The sequence below is a fragment of the Pezoporus flaviventris genome, unplaced genomic scaffold (genome assembly GCF_033815535.1).
Source record: "Pezoporus flaviventris isolate CSIRO_AGI_PZ_B2104156 unplaced genomic scaffold, CSIRO_AGI_Pfla_v1 ptg000015l, whole genome shotgun sequence".
NCBI lineage: Eukaryota > Metazoa > Chordata > Aves > Psittaciformes > Psittacidae > Pezoporus > Pezoporus flaviventris.
Genome location: NW_026892563.1, coordinates 43,237,663 through 43,261,593, shown reverse-complemented (window position 1 = coordinate 43,261,593; position 23,931 = coordinate 43,237,663). Strand labels below are relative to the sequence as shown.

The 23,931-nt window shown below is 38.8% G+C and overlaps 1 long non-coding RNA gene across 1 annotated transcript; it reads left to right on the top strand.

The window, feature by feature from the left end:
- The first annotated feature begins 229 nt into the window (after positions 1–229).
- On the top strand, positions 230–4,966 carry LOC133269187 (uncharacterized). The gene is made up of 3 exons (XR_009743364.1): positions 230–294; positions 3,740–3,832; positions 4,879–4,966. It is a non-coding gene; the product is annotated as an uncharacterized LOC133269187 (long non-coding RNA).
- The last annotated feature ends 18,965 nt before the right edge of the window (positions 4,967–23,931 follow it).

Sequence of the window (23,931 nt, the reverse complement as noted above, 5' to 3'; positions counted from 1 at the left end):
AGTAACATGACAATAAGCCTTAGGGAGTCCATGACATTGGACTAAGTAAGGATTGTAGCTGAGATATGTGTTTGACCAAATTTTAGTGCCAAAGATTGATGCGTAAAGATTTTAATATGTTCTTTAAAGGGAAGGCAGGTTTCACTATATTAATACGAATCTCTGAGTTGTGTTTTTTTTTTTTAAGAGCACATGATAGAAATTAATGTGGTTTCCATCTTTTCTTTTACAGCACGCTTCACTTTCACCATGTACACAGTGATCTGATCTCAGCTTGTTTGCTCTGATGATGTTGTAAGTTTTGCCAATGACTTTGTCAAAGAGAAGCACTTTGCCCAGTAATTGCTTGTAATATGCAGGTGTAGCTATCTATAATACTACATATTGTATCTCAAAAATAGAAGGAACAAGAAATGTGAAGCCATAATACTGAAGAACTGTGGGCTTCAGTTCTCATTTGCACTACACACCTTTTTCACTGGTTAGCTCTGGGAATGTAAAGCACTCTTGAAACGGTACAGTTATGAACTGGGGTCACTTTGAGGTTGCTTTACTGTGACGCTATGTAAATAAGCCTTTAAATACCAGTGCACTAGCACCAAGTAATAACCCTGCCCCATCCCTTCCTTAGTGTACCTGTCTACAGCTTTTCAGAATGTATTCTTTAGGCTCTGTGCACTTTAGGTAGTAGCACGTCCTGTTGTGATGATCTCTTAGTTAATTTACATAAGAAAGTACAACAAAAATATGCTTTAATTATCTTTCTTAAATTTTTTAATAATTCAAACCCTATTCTTCTCTAAATAGCAATATGATATTGAAGGCTGTTACAGAAAAAGTGCTGGCTCTATAGCAGGAGAAGCTCTTGTGATAGCGAGTCTATCCTGTGCTCTTGCATCAGGTTAAGATAGTCTTTGCTTACCTACCTGTGATCCTCATCCAGAAGGGTCTGCTGCTATTTCAGTACTTACTGCCCTTTTGGTGGGCTTGTCTCAAACAGTAACTAAAAAAACAGTGGTTTAAAAGAACAAATGTCTGACTGTAGAACATTGTTGCTTCTGCACCATGATGAAAGGAAGCTTCTAAGGATACACAGGAGTATTACCTCCTCCAGGCAGCAGCATGCCCAGCACTCCTGCTTTCCAGTCACTGTTATGCTGGAGCACAGTTAGGGTGGAAGATAGCTGCTTCTCGTGGCTGATTTTGCTGGCTGTAGTAGCGTGCAGTGACTACTATCACCACATGCCTCCGTATTTCAGCTAGAGTGGGTATCATCCTGGACAGGATTCATGGTCAGCTGGAAAAAGCCCTAGTTAAGATGTTCAAAAGCAGGTGGCAGGTGTATGTAAACTGAAAGTATTGTTTGGTAAACCCAATAAATACGTGTAATGATCTTCGCTAGTTCAGGTATGGGAATAAGAACATAAACTCCCATGTCCTTTGTGTTTTGCATCCTCTGTTTTGGAAATATCACTCAGTGGACTGAAAGCTTTTACTGCTTCTAGAAACAAGTTTAAATGTGCTGTGTGAAGGTAGCTTCCTGGAAATGTTGAAATAAATACATGACATCTTTCTTTCTGGAATATTCATTTAGAAATACTACGGCACAAGAATTATACCTACTGCCACTCCTGTGATACGCATTTAGCAGGGATTTTTTTACCCCTTTAAAGCCATGTTTCTGAGTCCAATTGTTAAGTGGAGTCTTAGCTTTTGTTTGAAGAAACTTCTGTTTCCAGAAGACTTGAAAGTGTAAAATCAAACTAAAGGCAAGAAAACCAAAATTCTTGTCATGGACTTTTGTGTAGCGTGTTTCAGTTTAAGGCAGTCTCAGTATTTGTGTGTGCCTTAGACTGACAATACTGATAGGCATAATCCTGAGACTGCAGAAAACGGAGATGACCGTTTGTATTGGGTCCTTCCCCTTATCTTACTTTATTGTAGACAGGGAGAGAAATGATAACAAAATTACTTCCTGAAAAGTGGCTCTGGCAGGAACATAGAATCCTAGAATAGTCAGGGTTGGGAAGGACCTGAAGATCATCCGGTTCCAACCCCTCTGCCATGGGCAGGGACACCTCACACTAATCCATGTCACCCAAGGCTCTGTCCAACCTGGCCTTGAACACCGCCAGGGATGGAGCATTCACAGCTTCCCTGGGCAACCCATTCCAGTGCCTCACCACCCTCACAGTAAAGAACTTCTTCCTGTTTAAGTTTGAACCCGTTACCCCTTGTCCTGTCACTACAGTCCCTAATGAAGAGTCCCTCCCCACTATCCCTATAGCCCCCCTTCAGATACTGGAAGCTGCTATGAGGTCTCCACGCAGCCTTCTCTTCTCCAGGCTGAGCTGCCCCAACATCACCTCTGCAGAGTTTCTAATCCAAAACCACAAATCTGTTAGAAAGAACAGGATCCCAAGGCCACCTCACTGGCATGCCGGTATGCTTGCCACAACTTCGATTCATCTCTGCTCCACATCTTCCCTTCCTTGGCACGCCAAGGGGAGAAATCTGGCAAGGTGGTTACCCCAGGGAAATGGGTATTGTTTTCCCTTGGAAGCTTAGTGAAGGAAGCAATATGCTCACTACTGAATTATTTGGACAACTTTTTTCACTCGGGTAACATCTATTTGTTGTGAGAAAGTCCATGAAAGAGCCAATGGCATGAAATTAAGTATGCGCACATACATCTTCTTATACCCTTTTTAAAGTAAAATAGGGCTCTCTTCCTACTTCTCTGGACTGATATTCTGCAAATGTGTTAAAGCTTTGAGTAAGCGTTGCTTCTCAAGGAAGCCCTGATCCTGCATATTTCTCATGAATGAATAACCACTTGATCCTCTTGGGTTCTTTGGAGCTCCTTCCAACTGAATAAAAAGGGCTGGACCACTCTTAGAAATGTAGAATCTCTTCCATATACAGCTGAGGGAAGTTGTTCAGAGATTTTGGTTAAAACTGTAGAATATATACTTTATATATACAATTTCTTCTAGGAAAAACTATTGCTAAAGTACAAAGCTCACCTGTTCACACCTCTGGACTCCTGTTTCTAATTTGTTTCTTGTCAACAGCACAAAATGTATTTGGCATCTTTGTTTAATGTTCACACATCTGAATGCTGCTGTGGGTCTTTCCAACAGGCACAGGAGTTATGCTCCAGTGAAATTAAAGGAATTTCATTTGCTTATCTCTTTGGCAGCTGGACAAGAAAGTTGATAAAGGAGAGCCTTTGCCAAATGTATGATAGATTAGTAACGATGCAGGGTAGTATAAGTGAGGTACATCTGCGAATCAACAAATAACTTGAATGAGGTATATTTGTCTGCATAAAAAAAATAACAACTATGTATTTCCTTTAAATTCACAGATTTATAAAGGATGATTTGGATGAAAAAGGCAATTTCATCTCTATGTTGCCACTGTCAATTTATAGTTGAAGGAATGCTTGTTAGCAGTGACTATTCATAAAAATATGGCAACTTTAAAGGATGCTTTGTGGTTTTTTGGTATTTTAGCTTATATTCCTCTAAAAGTAAGGATTATTTTATAATTTACAGATGCAACAGCATTTCTGTTGCCAAATCAGTATCATCAAATGTCATGTTTTGAAAAGACAGAAAAATAATGCAGTCATTGCTTCAAATTAAAGGTTTTCTTAACTTTAGCATTGCTATAAACTGTCATTAACTCCAATGGGATCTGAACATTATCTTTGTGTTGTTACTTTCCATTTCAGGATATCTGAAGTGAATTGCGATCAGTGTTCATGTTGAGAAGAAAGTTGGCTAGAAGTGAGGATGTAACCCAAGTGCAGTATTTTTCAACAAAGGTGGGTTTTTATTCCATGGAACTATGTAATATTTAATTTCATGTAAGAATCATTTTTCTACTTTTTAATCAAATAAGGTCTACTGTAAAATCATTTGTGGGTTTGAAAGATAAGATTGGTACTTTCTAAAGAATACATCTCAAGAACCATTTGGAAAAAAGAAGCCATTCTATTCCTTTAAAAATAAATGAACTACAAAAAACGGGCTTGATGGGTATTGACAAATTACTTCAGCTGATCTGAGCATGAATGTTGGTGTGGGCAGACAGCGCTGCGGTATAAAAATGGAATTGTGTATATTTTCCACTTAAAATGAAATCTAGAGAATATAGATACTCTCCAGACTGAAGTGCACAAGATGAAACTTAAAGCATATTTATGAAAAATGCAAATATTTTGCGCATGAATTATAATGTGGCTGTAACTCTATTGTTTATAGCTGAAATCTAAGATACGCAGTATGCCCAAAGTGAAAACAGTTGCGAGTGAATGGGAAATTTTTCTTCATTCCATAGAAGTATTAGATAGATGGTAGGAGTCAGCAAAGCAAGAACTTGAGTTTCCACGTCTAGAGGCATTAGTTAAGTTCCACCAATCTGTTGTACCATGAGCAAGGGCCATGCAAACCATCACTTTCTATAGAAAAAGCCAAGATTTCTTTTATATAGCATCACCCAAAGGGTAATAAGCACAAAATGGATGCCCACTTTTATGCTGATTATTGGAGAGAATTTTGTGAGGATTTAAACAATTGTGCTTGTTGAGATTACCTCAAGTTGGAATTGATGTAACAAAGAATTCAAGCCGTTATTTGTTTATTCAGTTAATCCTGGATTAGTTGAAACATAAAGATAGCACTTTCTGGGAGACCTGCAAATAGCAACACACAAGTGAAGAGAGATTTTCTGGTTTTAGTTTAAGCAGTGGCCTTAGCTAGAAAAATTGAAAAGAATAGCTCTGCACATTTTAACACTACATTTTGATATCTTTTTAATGATGATTTGAGGGTAATCTAACATCTAAATTGGCTTCACACTTCTCTACAGGCAATCTGTGGCAAAAGAAGCAAACTGAGGAGATAGCATTATCTAAATGATATGAGGAAAAGCAGTGGGACATCCAAGTGAGCCACATGTCAATAATCAGAGCAGTAGTATGTATAATAGCAGGATGTTAACCCAGTTTCAAATTGTAACTCAGGCCATATTTTGGTTTTTTTTCCTAAAAGTAACAGAAAATTCTTACCAGTATTCATTTGGTTGTAGTACATTAGGAACTTTTAGACAGGGAAAGGCATCAAAATATTTGTGAGTCCTCAAAAGGGAAGTATTCATGACAGTATTAATTTTTTGTTTTGGGGTCTGTTTTTTTTTGGGGGGGGGGTTGGGGGATTTTTGGTTTTTCTGTTTGTTTTCTTTTTTTTTTTTTTTAGAATCTCATTATGTAAACCTGAGAAATTGCTGGAAACAACATTTTCCCTTACAAAGGGAAAAAATGAACCACTTTCCCTTGCAGATGTGAGGTATCAGGTTAGCAGCCTTAATCATGGGAAGGGGATGGTTTTGCTGCAAGGGGTAACATAAATCAAATGCGTCTTCAAAATCAATTCCACTACAATTTTTTGCCACTAGTTTCAGAATCTAGGGAAAAATAACCCATAAATAAATGAAAATGTGGTTCTTTTGTACCTTAGGGATATAGAATGGATTAAATTAATTTAATTAGATTAATCTGCTGCTGAAGTGGAAAACATTTCTTTGGTAGAGTAAATAGACAGGAAAGCTAAACTTCTGAAACTTTGTTAAAGCCCAAGTTAAACTACCTAAAATAAGTTTTCCTTTGATACCTTAAGGAAAATAAATCAAAGATTAAAACCCCAAACAAACAAAAACCAAAACAAACAACCAAACCCCCAAACAACACCCCCCCCCCCCAAAACCAGTAAACCCTAGAATATTAGCCATGACCACAGAGATGATGAGATTTTCCTTATTTGCACAGAGCTGTTATCCTTTCCCATCTCCCTGTCTTCCGATTCAGTGGGTATTTAGTTTTACAATTTACTCTTCTCAACATCACAGTCACGTCAACTGTTGACTGTCCTTCTCTCTACTAGAGACATGCAAGATGGTGATGAATGTCAATATTTACCGTGACTTTAGGTTTTTCAGGCAGGAGAAGATGTTATTGAAAATCTGTTATGCCTATATTATGAAATTACTACTATTTCATGAAAGCAGAAGGGGAAAAATGAAAATATAGCAACAAATACATCATATTCAGTACATATGGAATCTTCCTCTCTGTAAAACCTACTTATTTCTTATTTCTGAAGTTAAAACATCATCCAGAATACGAGTCCCACATTGGTTGTAATTTTTGTGTGTAGCTGCGATTTAAAGTTTCGTGTTCTTTTAGTACTAATGAGAAACAAACGACAAAACAAGCTTTGTGCTCATACACACACAGAAAGACTTTATCTCTGAAAGCAGAATTAGGGTGATTTTAGTTCTCTTACGTACTTTAGGCTTTTGGTTTGTTTATATGGGTGATTTTGCTTTCTCGAAATCAGCTCTAAAAGAAACTTACTCTGTTCGGTCTTCATTGTTAAATCTGGCACAGGGTATGCAATCAATGCTGGGAAAGATTATTTCTTGTAGAAATAATGAGGAAATAAGAACACTGCTGCCTTTTTTTCCTCTCTCTCTCTTTTAAAGTGGATTTGAGTATACCCAGTGGTTTGAAAACATCATATGCTGAAATTTCCATGAAAAATTCCATGAGGAATTGGAAGTTTATACTTGGATTTCTTTGAAAATGCCAGCTCAAGTTCACAAATTTGATCTAAGGATAGGAAACAATATCACATGTGGAGTAATTTCACTCGGGACAGGAGAAACTGTCCACACCTAACTCAGTGCAGGCACCAGGAGATACAAAAGAGGAAAGACAGTGATTCATGCTTATCATTTAGGACTATTGATAATACTGCCTGCTTAAGAAGCAGGTTTGAAGCATTTCTATGAGAATCCTTTCACATGTAATACTTCTCACTAGCTTAGTCCCTGTGACTGTTAGTCACAGTCCTACTCCTGTTGGTTTAGTCCATTATTTAATTGCCCTTTCTCCTTTTTTTACTTCTCTTTTTTTCTGAACAAATCTCTCTCAGGCTTCACTTTTTTAGCAAGGCATCATTTATGGTCAGAACAATTCTACTGCGTTTAATCATGCCTGTCAAGTCCCTAGCAGCTGTTTTTCAGGGCTTAGGGATACCTGAATCCACCTGAACATGTAGAAGCCGTTTCGATTTCAAGGAGTCTTAAAGTCCTAAAAAGCTTTTGCAGGTCTTCGTCGAAGATACTACTGTGTAACTGAAGAATAGCTTTAATCACAGAATAATAAGCATTGCCACTGTGGGGATGTGCATCTCAGTAAAAGCTCATCTGTTCTTCTGCCCAAAGTGTCTTGACATTGGCACAAGTTTTTGTACTGAGAAATCACAGTTATTGACCAGCTCTGTGTGACTTAAATTTGCTGCCTTGTGAGCCCTCCATCAGCACTTTTAGATCATTGTTCTTCTAAACTACATGACTTCTATGTGGTAGTGTTGGCCTGTGGTACTGGTAATACTTAAATAACACTCTGATAACCTTTTCAAATGGGTTTGTTTTGTTTCACAGAGGAAATAGCATTGCTGAAGAAGCGCTGTTTACATCTCACATGGCTGATGCTTTTCTGACTGAGCAACAAGGATGATCAAAATTCACAGTTTATCATACTTCCCTCTTAAATTCCAAGTTATTTCTTGTATTTTTCAATTTAAATTCTTGAAGTAAATTGGTGCCTTGAAACTCATCTGCATATCCTCAGAGTGTCGAACACCCAGAGATAGATGTTGAAGTTACTGGTGTTCACTGTGGGTTTGTGAGGAGGAAGCAAGCCTTGCAACTGTCCAAAGCAGATGAGGGAATCTTGTAAAGGTACTTTAAAGAAATGATCACATGTAAAAAGTATTTGACTTCTCTGCCTCAGAGCAAGCTGGCACTTTGATCTTCACAGTCTTCCTTGTTAGTACCATTTGGATTAAGGATATTTTGGGACGAGGAAGATCCTTAATGTGTCTCTTCCCTCTCAGCATGGTAGGAAAAAGCCAGAGCTAATAACCAATTTGGTGGCTTTATAGCAGACTCTAGCTGTAACATGCAAAATATGTGACATAAATATGTATCTCTTAAGCACATGTGTTTTCTCATTTCCCTTTTGGCAATTGCTAATGTAATTATGAGCCACGACATATGGAGTATAATCTTCTTGGGGTGAATGCAAATGGGCATTTGAGGGACTAAATGCCCTAACTGGGTAGGGAGTGCCCTGCCTTTATTTTGGCTTCAATGTCTGATCTAACCCAAGGTGCAGAAGGGCAAATGAGGGTCATTCTGTTCCTCATTGCTGCACAATACTGGTGAGGATTTTTGGAAGTAGAGCTCTAAGATCGTGTTTGTCTTCACTGTGTTGACAACAAGGGTCGTGGCTTTACTGTGAATCGACCTCGTTACACAGGTACCCTGTTCATCTATGTAAAGCAGGCAGGAAAGCAGCGTTGCTTCGGAAAGTGTTCTGTGCAGAAGAATAAACACAGCTGTAAACAGAGAAAAATGCAACCAATGTGTTTATGAAAATACAGAAACTGTCCTGATTAGTATTTAGAAAGTTAAAAATTACTTAGGCTCCGTCTGCTCTGTCTAATCAAAAATATATTTACCAATTTCTCTGCAAAGCAGTATGCATTATCTAAATATTACAATCAGAATGTGCTGTCATTCTTGCCAATTTGCTGGGTTCTGTCATGCTGCTGATGAACAGTGACAAACTGCAGCTCCTTTAAAGACTCTTGGTACATTGAGCTTTTGCCTTCTTGGAAGAGCTAGGAGAATAAATCATGTGAATCTTCTTTTAAACCTGGTCATTACCTCCCACAAACAATGTCTGTATTCTAATGTGATATAAATGTGATTCCTTGAGTTGCTGCCCATGGCAATTGGCTCAGATGCACTGGCAATGATAGTTGTACACCCATGACTTTAACTTCAGCAGTAAAACCTGACTTCATTAAACGTGAAGGAACATCGCCCTGGATATCATTACATTTACAGCCAGTTCCTAGGTAAAGGGTGCCCACCTTTATGGCCACATTTCAGAACACTATAATCCCTTATTTTCCTCAGGGAAAATATAGTGCAAAGAATTAGGAGACCTGCTTCTGTGCTCCTCAGAGCCCCCAAAAGATGTGCTGTTTTGGGATAGTTCTCAGCCAGTATCCCAGGTTCCTATGTAAGTATGTGGGTCAGCCTTGATTACCTGGTTGCCGACAGTCACATCCTTTAAAGCTGTGGCAGCATTCACAAAGCTTCTGTTTTTCCTGGTACTAGAAAGAAGCTGGGAGTCCTGATAGCTCAGTGCATCTCAGTTTCCCAAGAAAATTCTCTTGTCATCCTGCTACATCAGGTAGCACCAGCATGGTCCTACATCTGAGACCTGTTGAAGATAAGATGTGCAGCTTTGCAAGCTGACTCCATTGACCTCCATATTAGTTCATCTTTCTCCATGTAACCACTTTTTCACTTCAGAAGTGGACATTGAAGTAATAGTGACTTGCTTTGAATTGGAGGTGCCTAGCTGAAGGCAGCTAACTCCTACACCTGCAATCAAATGAAAGGGAAGTAAACAGCCAAACAGCATGTCAGAAGCAAATATAGCAAACTGCTTTAGTGTATAGGTATTGGTACAATCCAGTGCTGTTATTCTACTTAGAAAGTGATTAGAATGAGTGCAGAGCAGTGCAGTTTGTAGTTTGTCATCTGTGTCGCTTGTGAAATGCTACAGTCACCAAGAAACACGAGAGGGACTTTGCAGGAGCATGAAGGAGAGGCAGAAGAAACAGAGGACCTGATAACTGGAAACTGCAGAGCCTGGCAACTGCAGATAAGTAGACGCTTATTGCTTAATCTATGAAGAAGTATCATGAGACAGGTAGCAGGGTTGGCATGCTACACAATTTATTTAATATGCCATTTTTTGGTTTGCTTCTAATTCCTCTTTGCATCTTAAACTACATATTCACAGAGGCACAGACCTGCCCCTTGGTATGGGAATGTGCTGACTTCTGTGCACTTGTGATAACAAAGCTTACGGACTTCCTCACAGCTTGTGGGTTCCTTCATATCTGCAACTAAAACTGAAGTCATAGCTTTTTTGGATGCAGAGGCGCTTACTGAGCCACTACTTTTGGGTCAAAATCATGGTCCTTGTTAAATCGATCTAAAGGAAGAAATTCCACTGATTTCTATATACCAAACTTTCCGTGGGACAGCTGGAATGTGGGCAGAAATAGAATTACCTGTGCTGTATAGCTAGAATATGATGCTTTTAGAAGAAGTCTCTTACAAAGCCTGCTGACCCTTGATAAGTATAAATAGTGATAACATTAAGAAGCTTGATGTAATTATTCTTGACCCTGTTCAAAGCTTCTTTCAGTTGACAGAAGCAGGAAAAACTTGGTAGCTACGAGAATGTGGGGGTTTAGTAGAGAAAGACTCTTTCAAAGACATTGCAAAGGGGGAGAAATAAGCAAATAAAAAGGGAGACACATTGCGGATTTCAACCGCAAAAGTCAACACTGGACTATTCAGCCCCTGGAAATTCAAAGAAGGGGGATCTACTGTGAATTTAAGAACACTGTGGTTACGCTGTAGTTTATATCTTGTGGCATTCGAGTAATCTAGTTAGAAACTGTGTTTTCTGTGCTTAGCAAAAAACATAAGAGAAGAAAGTTTTGCTTTGTGCTTTGTAATGTTGAAAGCATTAAGATCCATAAACAATAGCATGGTTTAATTAAGTTTTGCAATTAACTCCTAGAATTATTCCAGAAGTTCCCAAGGTTCTGGCAATGTTTTCCCTTTCTCATCTGCATCCACAGCCCTCACGATGTTCTCTCTAAGTCTCATCTGATGCACTCAGGAGTGGCCACAGAGATCACTGTTTCTCTCATCACAGTTCTTCACTGGCGAAACTGCTTTTTAACATGGTAAAGGTATGTGATGATGTATTTTCATGTAGAGCGCATTTGATTCACATACAGCTGGATATAAAAATACCCATGTTGTGAGCTTAATAGCATTGCTATTCAATTTAGATACACTCTCATTTGTACATTCATCTTTATCATGCAGCATCCCTAGTGAGCATCTCTTCTGGAAACTTCTCAAATGCTCTGGTCAGAGGCATCTGCAGACTTTGTCAGCGCCATGTCAAGAGCACCGATGCTAAAGCAGTATCATTTCACTGTTAGCGTTTGCAGCAAGTGTGCAGTCCAACATGTCGACAACTGTATTTCACTGAAATTTGTTTTAGAGTTTACATTTATAGTAAGGAATTGGTATGTTGGGAAATTTACCGTCAAGCCTTGACTTGCAGCATTTCTGGGTACACAGCAGGATAAACTTTTGACAGGTTTTTTTTTCTGCAGGTTCTGAGATTCCATATAAAACAATTACTTTTTCTGAAGGTTGCACATCTCTCTCTTGGTCACGTGATTTTCTATTTTACATTTATATAGAATCATAAAATCAGAGAATGGTTAGGATTGGAACGCGTAAAACACTTCTATGTTTGCTAGCATAAAATTCCCTAAATAACCTATATTAGTCTATCAAAACAAACATATTATGGGAAGAAAATAAACAAAATGTTGCACATTTCCAATAGAGAGGGTTTTTTCCCCATTAACATTTGTTTTATTATATTTCTGATCTGAAGCATGTGTTGTGAGAGAGTCTAATTCTTTACTAAATGAGGATAGTAGTTATAATTATTAGCCCAACTACAGCTTTATTTTTGCTTCTTAAATGTTTGCATTAAGAGAATAGTTTAAATATTGTTATTACCAACCGGTGATTGCTTTATATCCTAAAAACTATCATGTTTTGCATTCCTTTTTTAAAGTAGTGAATATAAGAAGGTGATTCTGAGCATAACCAATAACTTGTACTTTATAGACAAGGTCAGGATAAGTTTGCTTTTGTGTTAATTGTGGGATAGTTCCTCGGCTCAAAACAGCAACAAAAAAAAAAAAAGCAATAATGGAATATAGGAACAATTTTCCCAGGTGAGAGAGCATGTTTCTAAGTCAGATGAGCTTAGCATGCGTGTCCCTTTAATATAGACAATTCTTGAAAACTTCATTATCCAAAATACACAGAGAAGGTTTGGATGCCTTCATTGCATCAAGTGCTTATATCTATGTCAGTGTGTCCTAGAACTCCTTTCTTCCCAAATAAGCTTTCCAACATCTGAGCAAAGAGGCAAATGCCTTCCCCTTCATCTTTCTCCTTGCCCCTACTGTTTTTAATAACGTATGTCTGACATGCTAACAATCAGGCACATGCTCGCTCATTGTTGTCTCATTTCAGCTGCCTGATAATGGCTTAAGAGGGATGATGAGTGGAATTGCACATCAAGGATCCCTTTTGTGGATGGGGTAACCAGGAGTGCATTTCCAATTTGCAGCTTGGCTCTGGGGCTTCAGAAGCACCACGTATGTTTGATACCCACTTGGTTGCTTGCCACCAAACTTGGGGATCAGTCACTATGTTGTGAGACGATACATTAAAACACACAAAAAAACAAATCAAGACAAAAAGCAGGAAAAGAAAAAAGCAGGTAAAAACCTGATTTTTGTTTTGAAAATAATAGGCCATCTCACAGATGGAAAACTTGTCTATTGTAAAACACGTGGAGGAGAAAGAGTGTGTGTGTGTGCGAGGGAGAGGGAACGTATGTATGTCTCTGTTTCTCTTTTATAATATCTCAAAGACAAAATAATGCATAATTTGATTCCGCAACTGTTTTTGAGTTAAAACAGGAATTACACTGAGCCCTTCTTAGACAACCATTTCCTTGTTAGGTCAGGGCTCCTTGTGGCAAATCTGCATTCTTTGTAATCACTTGCAGTCAGTCAGATTTTAATTTGTCTTTGTCTTCAGCCCTGCAAAGTTTGGGCCTGGAATCCCTTTGCTTCAAGGATCAAAGAGTGTTTTCCCTGTCTATGTCAGGCACACTTATGGAATGCTCTTGTATGTTTATGTAGCTCAATAATTATTCCATATTAACAAAACCAGATTGATTCGGGAATGTTTTTCAGAATAGCCTTTTTGAAATCTTGCTTTGTTGGAATTACGGCACCTCCAATCCTGTTCTTTTCCTTTTGAAATACATTGTAGGAATTCACTATGCAATCTGTAAAAACCCCATTCAGGGATGAATGGCTTCTTCTTCTTCTTATCTTGTTAATCAATATTGTTAACTAGCTGTGATGGACATAATTAATGCAATGACCCCGGCCCCCCCTTAATTAAAGATAATTGTTCAGTCACATTCAGTCTCCAAAATATGTGTGAGCACCAATGTCATAATTTATTTTAGGCTCTACCATGATGCTTATGAATTCTATTTTCTTCATAACAGCTAATTTTAATTCTAGCTCACCCAGCAAAGTTGGAAGCCATAAAATGGCCCTCTTACCTCTCTGAGCTGGATGTCTAAATAACACATTAGTCTATCGCACGCTTCCAGTCAGGAAGGGTTGATGAGGGTAAAAACAGAATTCCACTACTTGCTGGGCTCTGATGCTGGCCTGAATCCATTTCCCAATAGCTTGGTTAAAGTGCTGCCCGATGAGATGTATGTCTTGGCTTGAAGTTAAATGGTGCTGATATCAGAATAAACCTCCTGGATTTTGGTATGTGTTTCATGTATCCTTTTATCAGCTCTATTTGTTATGCTTTTGCTGAGCTTCCTTGAGAAAGAACAAAAGGGTACACTTATTATGCAGAAATCTCATGAAAGCTATTTAAAATAATATTTGAGGAGGAAAAAACAAATCAAAATGAATAAAAGCCTAGGAAACACATGATGAAGCAGAATGAATATCAGAGCTATTAAATTAATAAGCTTGCAGAGCATTATTTATGGTATCTCAATAGAAGTTTAGAAATTGATACTGACTTTCACAAAGTAATTGAGCACCTTTGTTGTATTTCAGGAATACATATTCAAACCCACTGCATCCATTCCTTGTGGAGAAAAATGGTTCCACCTGCCAAAAACCTCAGGAGTTTCATCTGATTTTCATCTTCTCAAGGTAAACAACCGGGGTATTGACTCAGTATGGTGTTCATTCAATGAATTTGTACAGTCTGAGGCTGTCTGTAGATGGTTGTCTCACAAGTTGCCCATTAAAAGAGTGTTTGAAGCTGTGCAGAAGCAGTAGCCTGAAACAGAGATTTGGCAGTTCCACAGCCGCACAAGCTGTCCTGTCAGGACGGTTTACTTTTAGGTACACCCTTCCCTCCCTAACAAGTACAGCAGAAACGCATGTGAAGGATGTTATTCAGGGCTGATGTGCTCAGGAAGACTATGGGCTCAGCTCCAATGTTGAGCCAGCCTGAAGCCCAGCAGTATGTTCCTGTGGAGCATCTCACACTCTTGGGGCCGGAGGACCTCCCTCAGCTGTGCCCCCAGTTCTCAGTGGCCTGCAGAGAATCACAGGCTCAGGCTCTGCTGAGCCCTACAATGCTGCTACAGGCAGACCAGTTGATACGACTGGAAGGGCAGAGAACTGAATGAATGGTCACTGAGCCTCCCAGTACAGGCTTCTTTGCAGTATTCATTAGTGCAAATTAGACGGAGATGCAGGTACTCAGTACTCTGAAAAATCAGTGTCAACAGACCAGAGCTGTCTCCTCAGAGTTCGCCGGCTGTTTTGTGCTGGCTTTGAGTTGTAATGCGTGGCTGAGATTCTCATCCTTTATGCTACAGCCTTGAAGTCTCCCTAACCAGGAAGATGATTCAGCATACCTGCTGTTTCAGTTTATTATTCCATTTCTCTTCCCTCTTTCTTGCTTCTTTTTTAATCTGAATGAGCTTCTCCTGGAATTTAAGTTATTTCAGTGAGGGCTCTTTTCTCTTTCAGAAAAGTTCTGTGGTACAAAATCTGTAGCATGCTTTCCAAGTTCCTAGCAGCTCCATGCAAAGCTTACAGTAATATAAGAATCCCATGTTTAGTGTGCTGCAGTGTAGGTCCTTATTTTGTAGTGTTTAACTATTAACAGGATAGTAGCTTCAGCTTTGGGTTGTCTTACCTAAGGCAGCTTGCACTGTGGTTGGACAAGGGTGCTTGGTGTGTGCTTAGCACGCCAGAAAGCATTGCTGATGTGGACCTGTTGAAGCTGGACAGGTTGTGTGTGCAAGGTTGTACCAGCACCCATAGCAAGCGCGCTGGCCTCCCTGTGGCTGTTGAAAGAATTAACGGGATTTAAGTGCTGAAGCCTCAACCAGCCGACCTGCCTGGCTTTCAATCTGTTTCAAGCGACCTTACACAGGGGTCTTGCAAAACTGATGCGGTGATGCAAAGAACCAGGCTCCCCAAACGTGATCTTTAAACAACATATTGGATGAGAGCTCATGATTTTTAGAAAGCATTCAAGGATATATAAAAGAAGCAATAGAGTGAATTGGATAACAGCAGGGACAGCCAGTTCCATATGTAATCTGTCTTGCAAATCTACTTCTGCAAGTATTTGCAATTCTGCCAGTAGCTGCAATAGTTATTTGCTAGTGCAGCACACCGTTTCCAAGTAAGCAGCAAAAATGTTTTGTACATCTTGGTTTCCCCCTCATTTCCCCTCTTAGAATAGTGATAGCTTAGCTACAAATACTATTGTTTCCAAATAAAATACCAAAGGTTTATTTCTTTGATTGTAGTCATCACCTGAGAGGTGATAATTCACTATCCAGTGAGTACCAACCTTTCCCCTGCTTAAATGGAGAACCCTGCTATAGAGAGCTATCAAAGCTTTTGTCTCTTTGTTCTTAGACATTATCAAAGCAGTGTCTTTCCCTTTTAATACTGTCTCTGATGGCATTTTTTCTTCTCCAAAATGTTCCTAACTTAAGCTTCTGAGATCAACCAGTATTATAAGCGCTTAGGGTTGTTCTCAGTAAGGGTGAAAAACCCAGTAATTGTTTAGGCTGAAAGAGGCAGAAAAAGGATTTTTACAAATCCCTTTTTATCTGCATGCTAGCAATGAGGAAGTGCTTGTGGTTTTGTTTCTCTTTAATTTCTTGTCTGTGCCTTGTATATCTTATTGGGTTAATACCAAGGACTTTAGGGCTGAGGACTGTATTCTCATAGGTCGCAGCTCTAAAGGACATCGTTCCTGACTGGTATCTCCAGGCACTGCTATAGTGGAAAAAATACCCCAAATGGATAGGGTAAATGTATATGCTGTTTATATTCATGTTTGTACCTGTAGGGATGTGGTGATGGGGAGGTGTGGTGAAATGATAGAAATATTACTAAAGACAGCTCTTCCTTTCTGTGAAATAAGGAAATCTGATGGCACCAATTTAATTCCTGGGAGCACAGTGAGAAAAGGGCTGGCACCATATAAAGGTAACACCAGCAGGAACTGAAAAATAACAATGGGAAAATCTATATCTAAAGCACTGTCTGGAATATATTTATGCATGTAGAGTATTCAGTGACTCATCTACAGTAAACCTGAGGGAGACACAGAAACAATACATAGATGTCTGTATCACTCCACAACCTCTGCTGGAGATAAATATGAAATATAGCCATATTTCATTGGAGACCTATTTTAATCTTTCCTCATTCCAACATGCCCTCAACTTTTGCAGTGGATTTGTAACCACTTCCTTGCCCCTGATGGAGCCATTTTCATCTCTTTGACCCATGAAACGCTTTCAGAGAGTAATTTTTGTCCTCAATATGGAAATGGTTGCTTTAAACTACAGAGGCTGCAATTCTCTAAATACATGTTGAGAGATAGCAGCCCTGATTTCTCTCAGTCATATCTCTTTACTCCCTGTTTTATGTTACGCAAAGAAAACCTTGTGTCACGTTGTCCCTATACGAATTCTTTTATTAACCACAAAGTAGAAAAATGTCCAGTGAATTACAGATGCCTCGGTCTTTCACTGGGTTCATTTTTGTTTAAATATGGAAAAATGCATGGATAACTCATTTTTTCTCCTCTCCTGTTTGTAAAAAGAAGAAAGTGAACTAAGTCTTAGCAGATTCAATAGATTCTGCTTTTAAATTTCAGGATCACTGGGCAGTAGTGAGGATTTAAGTATTCTCATTAATCTACTTTTATTTGAAAGCACACAAAATTTAATGCACTGGAAGACATATTGAGTAAAACAGAGGGGCTTCTGAAATACAGAAGTTGATAGTCAAAACAACCAACATGTCTCCTGAGTTTGAAATGCTAAGGTTATAGCCCTGGCCTCAGATTTGACATCACATGCCTTGAATGTGACATCATACGTTTCTTTGGGAAGCAACTTCAAGCATTACATTTCTTGGTAAAGACTTGCACTAAGCATTCGTTATTTAGAGTTTTTTTCAATTAAAGTCAAAAAGAAGAAATTTTCCTTTTGTCACCAATTGAACTGAGAATAATAATTTCCTAAATCACATTGTCTGCTCAGGCTAAGGAGGATCAGGTCCAGAAATGAGACATAGGACAAAAACAGCTTTGCATCTCTTAATGTTTAAGGCCATACAGTATGCTTTAAGGGGAAGAAATTAGGCTAGTTTCTCAGCATGTGGAAAGCAGAGGAGCCTATAGATCAGGAAAAAGAACTTTTTCCATCCCATTTTTCTTTGCTATCTGAAATCGGATCAGTAGTGCTACTGTTTTCTTTTTCATTTCACAGCCTACAAAGGATTAATTCTAAAAAGCAGAAATGGGCAAGTGAGTTCAAGTGAGACTTGATATTTACGCTCAAGTTGGAAAGTCCAACATGAAAAGCTGTGTGATACAGTAAATGGCACCCATGATTCATTGCCAAAAATAGCAGCTTGCAAAAGAGATAATGTTTGAGATCCCCATGAGATAAAAGGAAAATCTTCTGTGGTATGATTGGCCTTTGCATCTAGAAAATGGTGTATTTATGAAGCATTTTGTATGAAAGCAAATGATAGAAGAATCGGGTGAGACAGTGAGGAGGTTTTGCGATAGAAATCTATTTTCCATCTTGGTTTTTAAGATTAAATCTCAAATTGTGTAACATTTAGTGTCATAGAACCACATAACTACTTTCAGAGAAAACTTACTAGTTGGCTGTACATAAGGCGAACTGTATTCCCTTTAGAGAATAAACAGCCCTGAAAAAGTCATTGGGGTGTCTGCAGGCTGATAGACACAGCAAGACAGGCCTCTAGAATGAAGTATTAGTTTAAAGCCTCATATTTACTGCATCATATACTATAAGATTCATGGATTTTTTCAGCATTTGGGGAAAAAACCACAAATGAGATAATTGTTCTGCAATTATTGATGAAAAGGAAACTCAGCAGTAGAAAAACTAATCTAAAATTCAAGTCAGGATGAGGGAAAGTCATTAGCTATGCTGTGTAAAGCAGACATATACAATCAATGTGTGAATGTCATGTTTGTCAGGCCAAAGCGATGGGAAAAGACTTCTACTAACAGAGAGAAAATTGAACACATCTATAACGGTGGAGGATAGTTCATATCCTGTTGTAATTGCGGTGCACTCAAAGAAGAATGAGAATAGCAAGGGGGGAAAAAAAAAACCTCTCCTGAGCTTTACAGCAGCATTGCCTCGAATGCGTGACAAAGGTAAAGGCTTGAAAGGTGATGTTGCGAAGAAATCTGAAGCCAAGCAAAGAAGCTCAGGGAGATGCTGTGAAAAAAAAAAGCGCCAAATTGAGCTGTAGGCAGCTAGGAAGAAAGTAACTGTAAAAGAACCCCAGATGGTGCCAGGGAGAGCTGATAGTTTTGTTCCTTCTGTCTATTAAAATGTGTCAAGCATGCAGGGTCAGAGTGCACATGATGATTTGATGGCAAACAGAGACATGGTAGAAATAAAAAGACTTTGGAAGTTTGGATATGCATTAGTGATAGGTATGTATTGGGTAAGATGCTTGCGTATCACTGCTCACGCTGGTCATATAAGGTGAATGAGGTGCCACCAAGGACAATCTTCATGGAGAAAAAAGCTGAAAAAACAAAAGACACAATGGAAATATTATTACCCCATTAGAAAACTATGAATCCCAGATATATTTCAGTCTGTATCAGTTAAAAAGTCCAAAAGCATCTAGGTGTGCACAGAACAAAGAAAGTTCTGAAGATGTGGAATAGTTCTTGCATTAATTACTGTTGTACACTAGATGCTATAATCATGGGCAAGGATCCCATTACGTGGGAACAATAATAATAAAACCCCCTACAAGTATAACTCCAAAGCATCACCACATATGAAGTAAGAGGAATAGCAGGTACACACTTGACAGTGGAGTATGAAAAGGTAAATAAGACAACATTGCTCAGCAAGGCAGTTGTGTAGTCTCCCATTCCATCAGAATGAACCAACTTATTTTGTAGTTTTGTTGGGCTTTCTTTTTACTGTGAAGGTTTAGAGCTGGGAACAATTTGGCTCAGTGCTACCTTTCGGATTGTGCCATTCTCTGAAATCTCTGGTGCTGCTGTGGTTTAATCTAATGCTAAAGAGGCTGAGAAGCAACGCAAGATGCCTGTATTTCCGTGCATGCATTTCTGCAGTTAGTTTGCAAAAAACACCCGCTTGCCTGAAACAGTCTTTCTTTTCACAAGCTACTTCATTGTCCAGAAACATAAGCAGCAGCTTCTGTGTATTACGGGATGGAAACAGTAAATTTTACAGCACAATTCATCAGTGGCGTCAGTCAGATTTAAGAGAGAGAGCGTGTTTTTGCAAAGCTGCAGAGATTGCTGTAACTGAGGTCAACAGCAAACTCCTAGTGCTTTTAAAAATTGATTTTACTGAAATCTTACTCCATTTTCCTAGTAATAAAGGCCTCCAAGGATTTAAACTGCTGTAACTGAGAGCAGTGTTTGGCCCCGTTCTCTAAGTAGGTGTGGTGTAGCTCCATTACAACTCCAGCACAAATAATAGCATCCTTTAATAATGGAGACCCCTTCCTAATATTTTAGTAAGCAACCTTCTGTTTTCTCTTGTAAAAGCTCAGAGGTCATAAGCTTGAACTTCTAAGGAATCCAAGAAACCTATTTATCTCTTTTGCAAAAGGTCTCAGATGAAATAAGAAAACACATGTGACAGGAATAGAAATGTATTTGCTCATCTGAGAAATCCAGTGCAGATTGCTTCATCAAAAAAGACTTGGCAAAATCAACGTGGCTCGGTTATTTAATTTTAGACAGAATTTGATACTGTATAAAGTAACGAAAGATGCTGCCTTGATTATTCCAGAACACATGAGAATTGTTCACAGTATTCTTAAGGAAGGCTAAAGGGCAGGTGCCCCAGCATACATGGATTTGAAATTTATAGAACAGCAAAGTAGTTAGAAATGGATAATGGTGTCATTTGCAATTTTAATTAAAAGAAAAAAAAAAACAGAAAAAATGTCAAACAACAAAACAAAATACATAAAAGAAACAAAACCAGAAAAACAACATAAACCCCCACACAACTCAACAATCAGGACCTGTACTATAAATGAACCCTATCTTCTGTCTGTGAATGAACGTTGTCGCCCCTGGGTCACAGATCTCAGGCTTTTGCATTTCTCTGAAGGCATTTGCATGGTTCTCCATTCTTAAGCAGGACAGAGGTTACAGTCCTCCTTCCACTTCCCGTGATTTATCTCAGCAGCTTTTACTTCTGTATATGCTGCAGTCCTTTTGTCTTCTGGGCAATGGTAATAACTCATCCAACTGACTCTTTAAAGCAAAGTATTGCTCAAAACAAAGTCACATCGGAGGAAGCACATCCATAAAACCAGCAGAGCACACTGTTGGCATGTATTGTGTTCCAATAAAACCTCCCCCTCCGCAGATCCGGCATTTTTTTCACAGACCCTCTGCAGAGCATCTCCTTTTTTCACTTTATGGAAGGCTCTCATTTTATGTCATTGTTGATGAGCGTTCTCTTTTCTTTTCTCCAGAAACACTCTTTGATTCCAGTGGGTTTTGGACTTTCAGTTTTGCAGCTTGGCACAATGTTAGTGTCAGTTCAGTTTAGAAGCTGAACGTGGACTATTTTCTACTAATTGCCCCCAGCTTTTCCAAGCGTTTCTTTTCATTGTGGTCCCTTTTCTGTACATGTTTTCTGCAGCTGCCTTTTGAGCTAGAACACTGCATTCATTTAGGGAAATCTTGCAACTATCGGTAATAAATTTCCCCAACCATATCGTCCAAACTGTGTAATTGTCACATCTTTCCATTCGTCCTGCTGTTACTTCCCAATTCCAAAGCTGATGCAGAAGGCATCTGAGGGAAATGAGTGAAAACTGGTTGGTGTGTTTCTCTCACAAAGCCTCCAGAATGATGACTGATTTCAGTGTTGCCATACCTTTTCCTAGCAACTTTTCTTTGGTAATACAAAGGACTAGGAAATAAACAGTGGCTTTCTCCATTTCTGGTACCATAAAAGTAACATACATACTCTCCCATGTTTTGATACCAGCTCAAAAAAACCCCACAGATATGCTATTTATGCAAATGTTTAAGCTAACAGGCCCATTAAATCTTGGATTGCCTGTATAATGAAAAAGAACACTGATGATTAAAGGTGTTTTAAAGATTGATGGATAAACCAAATCTGATACTGCAGTGGGAAATGCCATTTTTCTTCACGTTCAAGAAAACAAGAAATCTTTGTAATAACCCTTTCCTGACGTAGATAACACATCTGTAGTACAGAATATGAAATGCTTGCATTTGTCCTGCTAGTTAGTGGGCTTCCTGAGTTAGAAAGGCTGAGGAGCTCTTATCCTTCAATACAGAGCTGCAGTTGGCTACAGGACTGAGGAGGAAGTTATGTCAGAAAAATATCCTATGTAATGCATGAGAATTGTTTGTCCAAAATTTGACAGACTGTCGTGCTATGGGTCATTTATTTCCTCTTGGGCTGGGAGAATACAAATGACATTAGTACTGACTAATACTGATTATTTATTGCATGTGTTTTATAATTGTTATAACAGCAATATTAAAAAGAATAATATTTAGGTAATGTTATCTTAGTCGTTAGCAGAAACTGCAATTCTTCATGGCCCAAGTGGCCATAGAGGATTAATACAAAGCTACCTCATCCGTTCTGGCAAAGTGATTAACTCATTATAAACAAGAAGAAACCACTGGAAGACTTCAGCACACCCAGAGCCAGCTGGGATGATGTGTCAGGAGGATGGGGAGTTTTCACAGCCTGTGGCAGAAGTTGAAGGCATTCAGTACTACAGGTGAGACTGGCGACAATTTGTTCTGCACCCAAATGTTGCTGACTGCAACTGAGGGCAAGTTTGTTTCGGGGGGCTAGGATTAAGAGATTCCCTCAACTCATACGGTCTTACTCTTGCTATATTTTGAATGGAGGATCAGAAATCTGGGAAAATACAGGCATGTACATTTGCTTCCATAAGGGAACTTCTGGAAGACTTTTATACCCTGACAAGGACTTGTTCCGAACTTATATAGCTCTTGATTATCGTATATTATGTTCTCAGTTTCCAAATTAATTAATCTTCCCAAACAGCTGAACTAAGCAGGTTTTGAAGCAAATAGGAGCTCCTCATCTACACGCAGTCATTAGAACTCAGAATAAGTCTTTTGGAAAAGGTTGCCATCTTTTGAGTTCTGATTTTGTACCTGGGGGGGGAGGCACTTAGTTAGGAAGTACTAATTATAAGCACATCATGCAATCAAATACATATCTTGCTATTGTGAGCAGAGGTGTGAAATAATTTCATGCCTTTCTGCAGGTTGTGAAGTTAAGACTTCTAAGATAATGTTGTTTTTGGGCATTTACCAATCCTATTCCGTCCCCACATGCTTCTTTGGGCTGTGAATGAAATTCATGGTGCCAGTTTCAAGAGGGTAAAGAGGAGAACACCCCATCTTTGACTACAGGGCAAGTGGTGAGAGGATTTGAGAAAAAGCAGCAAATAGGCACAAAATAGAAAGGGACCAAATGTGTGTGTGTGTATATATATATATGGGATCTTATGTAATCTTTGCTGTAGCTAAAAAGTATGCAGTAAGATATCAAGTCAATTGTCACATACAAAAGGTTCAGCATGGGCATGAAACTGTTAAGGAGTTTCCACATGCTGTGAGCACTGACGCTTTGAACAATTTGATTATGCTCTTTAAACTTGCAGTTTACAATAACTATTTCTGCAGTTAGCTTTTTAGTTAGCAAAAATAGACGACCCATTTTGCTGTCAATGTGCAGGCTTGGCTCTGCAAAGACAAGGGAACACTTCCAGCCCAGCTCAGCCAGATCACAGAAATACGTCTGTGCACTCTCCAAGTACGTTCTCTAAATTGGATCCTGATCCCCAGTATTAGAAGTACTGCAGCGTTTACTTTAAAACGTGAAAGGTGACTGCCTATTCACTGTCCAGTGCTGCCTGACTATATCTTCTGTAAAGAGGAAAAAGCCACTTATTCGAAATACATAAGAATAATAAAAATAACCCATTTCTTGCTACCTTTTTCTCTCTTTTATTTATGACAAATTTGTTTTGAACATCCATTGGGATCTGCAAGGAGAAAAACTAATCAAACTTGCCATTATGCACCTCGCTGGAGGTCTGCCAGTACCTCCATAACACAGTCTGGTTTTACAGGATTCATGGATTTCTACTGTAAATGCTCAGTCCAAGCTGAGATTTGGCAAGCTTTTTCATGATGTAGTAATACTCTCTCCTGCACATAAATGTTGCTTTTCTCTGAAAACTGGCAGTACTGTTAGTGAAGCTTTTCTTTTATGGCTTCTATAGATTTTTGTTTACAGATAGGTAAATTCAGTCTAAGTGCTCGAAGTGTCACCTTTTTATTGCATGCTTAACAAATGATTCAGCCTTTAAGGGGAGAATTTGCAGTTACACTGCATTTGCATTTTGCATGCTTTTCTGCTGTATTCCATCTCCATAACAAGTAATGCTTTTTGTTTTCATTATGGAACTGGTGTGCAGTGTC